The following is a 10,746-nucleotide window of genomic DNA, read 5'->3' on the forward strand; positions in this document are numbered from 1 at the left end:
GGAGGGATTGTTAGTAGGTTATAGACTGTTGTAATAAGCCATAAATCCAGTGTCTCTCTTCAGTCTATCATTGTTTGTGTCTAGCAAAATTATGACTTTAGGCTCCCAGACTCATCTTTTGAATGTGTGTGTGCTGGTTTGCTTTGAAGATGTGGACTGATAATTCAGATATAGAGTTATTGCTTTGTGACTCTATTTCAAGTGGTCCAGTTGGTAGCAAGCCATTGTCTGTGTGATTAAAAACCACCACTATAGTTCAGTTCATTCAGTAGAGAGGTTTAGAAGGGAACGGGTTGTGCAGCTATCCCTCTAAGTCAGGCTTTAGGCACACTGGCCTGGGTGCAGTGTGAGCAGGGGTGAAAGTAAGATAAAAAACTTTGATAAAAGCGTGGCAGTGCTTTCACATCGGCTGTGTACGGGCCAGTACCAGCGGCTACTTCTTACCAGTTCACTGTCCCGGTCCACTTTCACCTCTGAGTGTGAGAGAATGCTGAAGTGCAGCTGTCTAAAATATTTATTTTCCGTAGATGCACAGAGGATTTCAGTCTCCAGGGCCATCAGTCTGGAACCTCGCACAAGCTCATCTACACCATACCATGCTATATACACAGCTCCTTCCTCTGGGACCCAGTGCACTGAAGAGTCAAGTTTTAAAGTGAACTCCACATATCATTAAATTAAACGAAATGCAATGGTCCAGGTGTGGTGCTTCTGAACAAGCACATTCCTCCAGGTGATCAAAATGAGAGGGTTGGGCCTCAGCTACTTTCACCAAATGGCTGATTTTCAGCTAAGAAAAATGTCCCATTGTCTCTCGCCATCCTGTGCTGAGCGGGAATGATCCATTGTTTGCAGTTCACAGTATTTTCAGTGACCAGTCTGAGCTCAGCTTTAGTGAAGACCACTTAATAATGACACTAGGCAGACAATTGGTGGCAGGGTCTGAATTATGGTACATTACACTTTAGTTAACCCTCTAACCCCAACTGAAAAGGGCCAATGTTCTCCAGCAGCTTCTGGTTTTGTGTACAGCAGGGTATTATCCTGAATTCCCTGTAGACCCCAAACATCCCTAATGTAATCAGTGAGAGATTGCCTAAGGAGTGGAAGGGTTGGATGATAGATGGCTATTGTTCTCTGCTCTCTTTCCATTCAGGCAAGCCAGGAGGGTGCAGATTATTGAGCCCTCTCCCCCTAGACAAGAACTGAGGGTACTGTCTTTACCCCTGCAATTGTCCCAAGTAGTAGGACAGGATGGTGCTGATCACACTTTATATTAAGGGCACATTTATAAATAGCTTATAAAGGCATAATAAATTATTAAAAGATGTGTTAATAAATGGTTCATCATTTGTTATAGTGACCAACAATAATAATAGATTGTCCATAGCCATGATTTCTAATCATCTGTAATACCTTTTCCTGATGTGTTTATAGCCGGTTATAGCACATATTACTCCTGTTTGTAACATGGTAAGAACATCTATTAATCATTTATTAACCTATTTATAAATGTACCCTTACTATAGTGTGACCAAAATACCTATTAATGGAATGGGGAACCTGTCATAAATCTTCCCAAAGAATATATGTATATGTTTGTACAGCACCTAGCATGATGGAATTACTATCTTGAGTGGGACCTTCGTCCTAAAAATATTAATGTACCAAGACAATCTGAGATGCTGCGTGAATTTGAACATCAGAAACTAATGATTGGCTCTGCCTGCAAATATTAAGGAATCTTGGAATGTTAGGTTCAAATGACTGTGTAGTTACTTTGTAATTTGATTTTAGTTAAAACAAAAAAGAAGTTTGGATGCTGTAGAAATCCTTCCCTCTCTATTATAGCTGCAGGTATCTATAACTGTAGTCACAACAGTGGCATCTGGTTGGGAGGCTGGTGAATTTCAGCTTTCTCTGGGCAATCATTTCTGCTATTTACTAACAATACAAGGCACGGTTTTCTAAAATTCCCCAGCTCTGTGGGGAGTGGGTCACTAAAACCCACAATTGCCTCATTAAGAGTACAAGTCTCTTTCCTTCCCCAGCAGCAATAATGTGGAGCCAAAAGTCGTAGTCTTCTCTTTTCAGCATAGACATGTCACAAGAGAAGAGGAAAGGAACAGATAGAACTTCCCTGAATTCTAGCTCATGATGTACTTAGCGGTGGGGGAACACACCCAAGTATGAGTAAGTCCAGAGCAGAGAGCTAGAAACACAAATCAAATGTCCTTTTCATCAGCATTTTTCATTCTTTTTCAGAACATGACCCCACATTCAGTCATCTGCACCCTACCCGCCACCTCTGCATCCCAGAATGCTTTGTATCTGATTAAACAGTGCTCTCCAGAATAGGAGCTAGGCCCCATGGTGCTTCCAAAGAATCGCTGTGATCCCAGCACCTGATGCAGTGGCTGATAGGGCATCTGCTGGACTCTGAAAAAAAACACCTGTTTCCAGGGCAGACAAATCTGCTTCAGCAGGTGACCAGAGACCGGGCATGAGGCTGGCTCACAATGCTCTTAGATAGCTGCCAGCAACTTGCTTTAACCCCCAAGCAGAGCTGGCCTTACCATGAGGTGAACTGAGTTGGCTGCCTCAGGTGCCAGACGGGGGGGGGGGGGAGGGGAGGTACCATTAGGACCCAGGGTGTAGAAAATGGTGTCTGCTGCTGGAGCATATGTAGGCTCTCTGCTCTAGATGCACAGAGATGGTGGAGTGCTGTGCTGGATGAAGGGGGGCACAAGAGACATAACAGGCTGGCAGGAGAAGAGGTGAGAGGGAATAACAGAAAGCAGCGGGAGCTGCAGGGAGAGAAAGGAGGATCCTCTTATGTACCTCCCTAGCACCCCCAGGAGCCTGGTCTGATTACACCAGCTTCTCAGGCCATGTCTCCAATACAAAAGTACTCCGATTTTAGAGAAGTTGATTTTTGGGAACAGATTGTATAAAGTCGAGTGCACACTAAGCACATTAATTTGGCAGTGTGCATCCACAGTACCATGGCAAGCATCGACATTCTGAGCGGTGCACTGTGGGTAGTTATCCCACAGTTTCCGCAGTCCCCGCTGCCCATTGGAATTCTGGGCTCCCAATGCCTGATGGGGCCAAAAATGACTGTGGGTGGTTATGGGTAAATGTCATCAGTCAACCCTCCCTCCCTCCATGACTGCAACGGCAGACAATCATTTCACACCCTTTTCCCTGGATTGCCCGAGCAGACACCATAGCACGGCCAGCATGGAGCCCGTTCAGCTCACTGCAGCATTGTAAACACCTCGTACATTATCGTGAAGTTTATGCAGAGCCAGCACCTGAAAAACCAGGTGAGGAGGCGACGGCAGCGCGGTGATGAGGACATGAACACAGATTTCTCTAAAACCGCGGTCCCCAGCAATTTGGAGATCATAGTGTTAATGGGGCAGACTCATGCCATGGAATGCCAATTCTGGGCTCCGGAAACAAGCACAGAGTGATGGGACCACATAGTGTTGCAGGTTTGGGATGATTCCCAGTGGCTCCGAAACTTTCACATGCATAAGGGCACTTTCATGGAACTTTGTGACTTGCTTTCTCCTGCCTTGAAGTGCAAGAATACCAAGATGAGAGCAGCCCTCACAGTTAACAAGCAACTGGCAATAGCCCTGTAGAAGCTTGCGATGCCAGGCAGCTACCGGTCAGTCGGGAATCAATTTGGAGTGGGCAAATCTACTGTGGGGGTTGCTGTGATGCAAGTAGCCAATTCAATCATTGAGCTGCTGCTATCAAAGGTAGTGACTCTGGGAAATGTGGAGGTCATAGTAGATGGCATTGCTGCAATGGGATTCCCTAACTGTGGTGGGGCTATAGATGGAATGCATATCCCTATCTTGGGACCAGACCACCAGGACAGCCAGTACATAAACCGCAAGGGGTACTTTTCAATGATGCTGCAAGCACTGGTGGATCACAAGGGACATTTCACTAACATCAATGTGGGATGGCCAGGAAAGGTTCATGACGCTCGCATCTTCAGGAACTCTGGTCTGTTTAAATGGCTGTAGGAAGGGATTTACTTCCCAGGCCAGAAAATAACTGTTAGGGATGTTGAAATGCCTGTAGTTATCCTTGGGGACCCAGCCTACCCCTTAATGCCCTGGCTCATGAAGCTGTACACAGGCACTTTGGACAGTAGTAAGGAGCTATTCAACTATAGGCTGAGCAGGTGCAGAAGGGTGGTAGAGTGTGCATTCGGACATTTAAAGGGTCACTGGCGCAGTTTACTGACTCACTCAGACCTCAGTGAAACCAATATTCCCATTGTTATTGCTGCTTGTTGTGTGCTTCACAATCTCTGTGAGAGTAAGGGGGAGACATTTATGGCGGGGTGGGAGGTTGAGGCAAATCACCTGGCCACTGAATATGCACAGCGAGACACCAGAAGAGCACAGCAGGAAGCACTGCGCATCAGAGAAGCTTTGAAAACCAGTTTCATGACTGGCCAGGGTACTGTGTGACACTTCTGTTTGTTTCTCCTTGATGAAAACCCACCCCTTTGGTTGCCTCTAAATTCCCTATAAGCCACCCGCCCTCCTCCTTTCAATCACAGCTTGCTTGCAAAGGAAATAAAGTCACTATCATTTAAAAAACGTGCATTCTTTATTAATTGATTATAAAAATAGGGAGATAATTCACAAGGTAGCCGGGTGGGGTGTGGGAGGAGGGTAGGAGGGAAGGAAAAGGCCACTTCAAAACTTGTTGAATGACGGCCTTCTGTTGCTTGGGCTGTCCACTGGGGTGGAGTGGTTGGGTGCCCGGAGCTTCCCCCTCCCCACTTTCTTGGGGGTCTGGGTGAGGAGGCTATGGAACTTGGGGAGGTGGGAGGGCGGTTAAACAGGGGCTGCAGCAGCAGTCTGTGATCCTGCTGCCATTCCTGAACCTCCACCAGATGCCAGAGCATGTCCGTTTGATCCCGCAGTAGCCCCAACATTGCATCATGTCTCCTCTGATCTTCCTGCCGCCACCTCTCCTCACGTTCATCGGCCGCTTTCCTGTACTCTGCTATTGTGTCCCTCCACACATTCTACTGAGCTCTGTCAGTGCCGGACGACTGCATGAGCTCAGAAAACATTTCATCGTGCGTGCGTTTTTTCGCCGCCTTATCTGAGATAGCCTTTGGGACAGAGGAGGGAGGCTTGAAACATTTGCAGCTGCTGGAGGAAAAAAAAGGGAGTGAAGTATTTAAAAAGATACATTTTACAGAACAATGGCTATACTCTTTCATGGTGAACAACACTATTCACATTACGTAGCACATGTGATTTTGGTACAAGGTCGCATTTTGCATCTTATATTGAGTGCCTGTGGCTTTGGTGTTAGAGATCACACATGCAGTGCTGGGCAACAGAATTCGGCTTGCAGGCAGCCATGGTAAGCCATAGTCTTTTGGCTTCTGCAACTTTCATAACAGCAGCGCTCTCCTCTCCCATACCAAGCAAAGCCCATTGAGTTGGCCATTTAGTGCTGCAGTTTTCCTGTCTACGTACAGCAGCAGAAACTAAACTAACCCCCCCACATCCAATTATCTGGGATGATCACTTTACCCCTCCCCATACTGCGTGGCTGGTATCAGGGAAGATCCCTGCTAGCCAAATGCGAACAGCTTAGCTCCAATGCCCCCCACCCCCAACCATGTGGCTAACTGTGGGGAGGATTTCTTTCAGCCAAAGGCAAACAGGCCAGTAGGAACTGCCACCTCTGAATGTCCCCTTAATTAAATTCCCCTATTTCAAGCAGATTACCATGAATGATATCACTCTCCTGAGGATAACACAGAGAGATAAAGAACGGATGTTGCTTGAATGCCAGCAAACACTGGGACCATACGCTGCCAGGCTTTGTCATGCAATGATACCAAATTACTTGCTACTAGCGTGGCGTGGTAAAGTGTCCTACCATGGAGGACAGAATAAGGCTGCTCTCCCCAGAAACCTTCTGCAAAGGCTTTTAGAGTACCTTCAGGAGACCTTCATGGAGATGTCCCTAGAGGATTTCCAGTCCATCCCCAGACACGTTAACAGATTTTTCCAGTAGCTGTACTGGCCACGAATGCATCCCAAGTCCTCAGGGCTAATTAATCATTAAAAAAATGAACATATTTATTTAAGCATAAGCTTTCATGAGCTACAGCTCACTTCATCGGAAGTGTAGCTCACGATAATTCATGATATTCATGCTCAAATAAATTTGTTAGTCTCTAAGGTGCCACAAGTACTCCTTTTCTTTTTGCGAATACAGACTAACACGGCTGCTACTCTGAAACCTGTCATTAAAAAAACGCTTGCTTTTATAACATGTGTTATATTTTAAAAGGTACACTCACCAGAGGTCCCTTCTCTGACTTGGTTCGTTTCAGAGGGTATTTCAGTCAAGGTGATAAAAAGATCCTGGCTGTCAGGGAGAACAGTGTGCTGTGTGCTATGCTCAAGCTCCTCCTCCTCCTCCTCATCTTCCCTGTCCTCAAAATCCTCAGGCATGGTGGAGAGTACCCCATCCATGGACAGGGGTGGGGTAGTGGTGGCGGGGCCCCCCCCTTAGAATTGCATGCAGCTCAGTGTAGAAGCAGCATGTCTGGTGCTCTATCCCGGAGTGTCCGTTTGATACTTTGGTTTTTCTGGTACGCTTGTCTGAGCTCCTTAAGTTTTACACGGCACTGTGTTGCGACCCTGCTGTAGCCTCTGTCCCTTATGGCTTCAGAGATTTTTTGAAATGTTTTGGCATTTCATCTTTTGGAACGTAGTTCTGATAGCACGGATTCCTCTCCCCATACAGTGATCAGATCCCGTACCTCCTGTTCAGCTGGAGCTCTTTTTTGATTCTGGGACTGCATGGTTACCTGTGCTGATGAGCTCTGCATGATCACCTGTGCTGATGAGCTCACCTAGCCAAACAGGAAATGAGATTCAAAAGTTCCTGGGGCTTTTCCTGTACACCTGGCCAGTGCATCCGAGTGCAGAGTGCTGTCCAGAGCGGTCACAATGGTGCACTGTGGGATAGCTCCCGGAGACCAATATCTTCAAATTGCATCCACACTAACCCTAATTCGAAACAGTGATGTCGATTTCAGCGCTAATCCCCTCATTGGGGAGGAGTACAGCAATCGTTTTTAAGAGCCCTTTATGTAAAAAAAAAATGGGTTCGTTGTGTGGACGGGTGCAGGGTTAATTCGATGTAATGCTGCTAAATCCGACATAAACTCGTAGTGTAGACTAGGCCTCAGGGAGCATTCTGTTTCCTGCTGCTTCCCTGAACCTACTTGAGGAAAACAGACAGTCAGCTAAAGTAGTAGGAGCCAGTTAGGCCCTTAAGACGGTGATATCTTCCCTCACTCAGGTCCTGCTACCAGCCTGCTTATTTGTCCCCTTCAATGGAGTGTTGAGAGCCACTATAGCTGGCACAGAACAGCAGTCATGAGTGAAAGAAAAAAACGCCCCTCTGGGGCAGCATTCAGAAAAAGAAAGAAAGCAAAAGAAGCTTTTATATCTAAGCAGGAAGGAGCTCTCCTGAGATACATAGACACAAATGTTCACGGTGAGCCTTCTAGCCCCAGTGAAGATGTGAGTGGTGAGGAGATGCCTGATCTTCCAGTTAGTCAGAGTGCAGGTGACCTGGCAGCTACTGCAGCATCCATATCTCCATCTCAAATGGATGTAACCATGCACATTCCTGAAGAAAAGTGTAGATCAGAGAAGAGTGTGGTGGAGGCACAAGAAACAGCTGCTGCTGAGTTTAGTTCCTTAAGTCTAGATGATCCAGGACTGTGGACCCACTTGAGCAGTAGCCTGAGGGACTTCCTTGTACTGCATGGGCCACAGCAAGTGAAAAACTTCATGTTCCCCAAAGACAATGAAAATAGAAGTTTCCATACAACATATTACTGGCGTGAAATCCCCAATGGTGACAAAGTGGAGAGGCCATGGCTTATGTACTCAAAACTCCAGAAAGCTGCATACTGTTTTTGTTGCAAACTCTTCCAATCTAATGTTCCAGCCACATTGGATTCTACAGGAACAAAGGACTGGAAAAATCTGGCTAGAAATCTGGCATGCCATGAGAAGGCAGCAAATCACCAGAGAGCATTCCATAGGTGGAAAGAGTGTGAGATGAGACTAAGGTTAAAGGCCACCATAAATGATCAGCATCAAGAGAAGATTGCATCAGAGTCTCTTTACTGGCAAAATGTTCTCATTGTCATTGTGAGGATGCTTGCTACCCAAAACTTAGCACTGCATGGCATTTCAGATCAGCTGTATGTGCCAAACAATGGAAACTTCCTTAAAATTGTGGAGCTGATGGCTGAGTTTGATGCTGTACTCCAGGAGCATCTAAGAAAAGTCACCACCCAAGAAATGTACACACACCACTACCTTGGAAAAACAATTCAAAATGAGATCATACAGTTACTGGCAACAAAAGTCAAACAGAAGATTGTGGCAGATCTGAAGTCAGCAAGATATTACTCTGTTATTCTGGACTGCACACCTGACATCAGCCATAAGGAACAAATGACTTTAATGGTGTGTTTTATAACAACAACAGAACCTAGTGAAAATGTCCCAGCAATGGTGACTGTCAGAGAGCATTTTCTAGAATGTATGGACATTGATGATACTACTGGAGCTGGTATGACAAATGTGCTTCTTAAAAAGCTGGAAGTTACGGGAATTGCGGTAGCTGACATGAGAGGTGCCAACATGAGAGGGAAGAACAGAGGAGTGCAGACATGGATCCAAGAGTTAAACCCTCAAGCTTTTTTTGTCCCATGCAGTTCTCATTCATTGAACTTGGTGGTCAGTGATGCAGCATCAGCTTCTAGTGAGGCTGCTGAATTTTTAAATGTAATTCAAAGCATCTATGTATTTTTCTCTGCATCAACTCATTGACGGCAAATTTTGAAGCAACATCTGGGAACAACCACTCTGACAGTGAAACCACTGAGTACCACATGATAGGAAAGTCGAGAGGAGGTGATAAAGCCTATCAAACACCAAATTGGGAAGATAGATAATGCCATAGTTGCCATTATGGAGAATAATGCTATGACAGGAACTGTTCATGGGAGAACAGTGGCAGAGGGAAATGGAATCACAAGAAACATACATAACTTCAAATTTCTATGTGGCTTAGTGTTGTGGCATGACATACTGTTTGAAATAAATGATGTAAGCAAGAGACTCCAAGAGACTTGATATATCTGGAACAATGGAACAAATGGACAAAGCAAAGTCATACTTACAGTGTTACTGGTCAGATGAGGGATTTCAAAACGTTCTGAAGAGTGCACAGAAGTTGGCAGAGGAACTTCACACTAAAGCTATTTTCCCACCCATTCAAAAATACAAGAGTCACTGAAGAAGAAGACATTTTGATTACGAGGCATGGGATAATCCCATAAGAGACCCCAAACAACAATTCAAAGTTGAATTCTTTAACCAGGTGCTAGATGGTGCAATACAGTCAGTTGAAGAACGTTTCATGCAGCGTAGGGAACACAGCAGTATATTTGGGATGTTGTATGATATTCCAAAACTCCTCTCTATACCTGAAGAAGACCTACACCAGCAATGCAGGGCCCTAGAGGCAGTGTTGACACATGATGACATGCGTGATATTGATGCGAGTGATTTAGGTGATGAACTGAAAGCCCTTTCAAGATACATTTCAGCAGGATCAACTCCAAAGGCTGTTCTGGAATATATGTACACAAATAAGATGGCCACCCTCTTTCCAAATGCTTTTGTTGCTCTGCGCATACTTCTAACACTTCCTGTAACAGTTGCCAGTGGAGAACGCAGCTTCTCCAAGCTGAAATTAATAAAAACACATCTACTCTCCACAATGACGCAGGAGAGGCTGGTCGGCCTTGCAACCATCTCAACAGAGCATGAGCTGGCCCAGACTGTGGACCTTCAGGAAGCAGTTCAAATCTTTGCAACCAAGGAGGCATGGAAAGCACCACTTTGATTATTCAAACAGATAAAAATGCCAGTGTTTACTATGCAGACAAGAAAAGTTTCAAAAATTTCCTTTTTTGGCCATGTGTGTTTTTTTTAAAACTAATTTTCTCTTTTATTTAACTCTTTCTAAATGCTCTTTTCTTAACCTACCCTTATATTTAATACACCTTTTATATTTATTTCAAATTTTTCTATTCTTTAATAACATACCATACTAGGCCTTTAAAATCATCTCTCCTTACTAAACCTCACCGAATAACCTTTCTTTCCCTTTTTTCCTCTAAACCTTACCCAAACTTTCTTTTTTATCTTTAGACTCTCTCACTCTATTCTTTCAACCTTTTGCGCTAAATGTATCAAAGCACAAGCACACAACACTCCCCCTATTCAAACATAACATTTTTTCAAAATGGCCGATGGCACCAAACTTTGGCGCCAATGGAAATGGGGATGGAGGGCAGGACATAAGCCCTAAATGGGGTGTGGAAACCTCTCAAAAATACATGGTGATGAATACTATCGATGTATATAGTACTACCACTATCAGTTCCTTCATTAGCTGAAGTGTCAGAGAACTGCAAGATGGAAGCTGGAAAGTGTGTAGTGAATAAGGCCGGGTATTGCAGGAAGAGAAAGAAGCAGGTCATGGTTAAGGTAATTAAATGCTGCCCTGAGGAACAGGATTCTATGCCTCCTTAGCCATAGAGCTACTGAGTGATTCTAGGAAAGTCATTTAAACCAAACTTTT

Source organism: Dermochelys coriacea, chromosome 9, assembly GCF_009764565.3.
Source record: "Dermochelys coriacea isolate rDerCor1 chromosome 9, rDerCor1.pri.v4, whole genome shotgun sequence".
Taxonomy (NCBI): Eukaryota; Metazoa; Chordata; order Testudines; family Dermochelyidae; genus Dermochelys; species Dermochelys coriacea.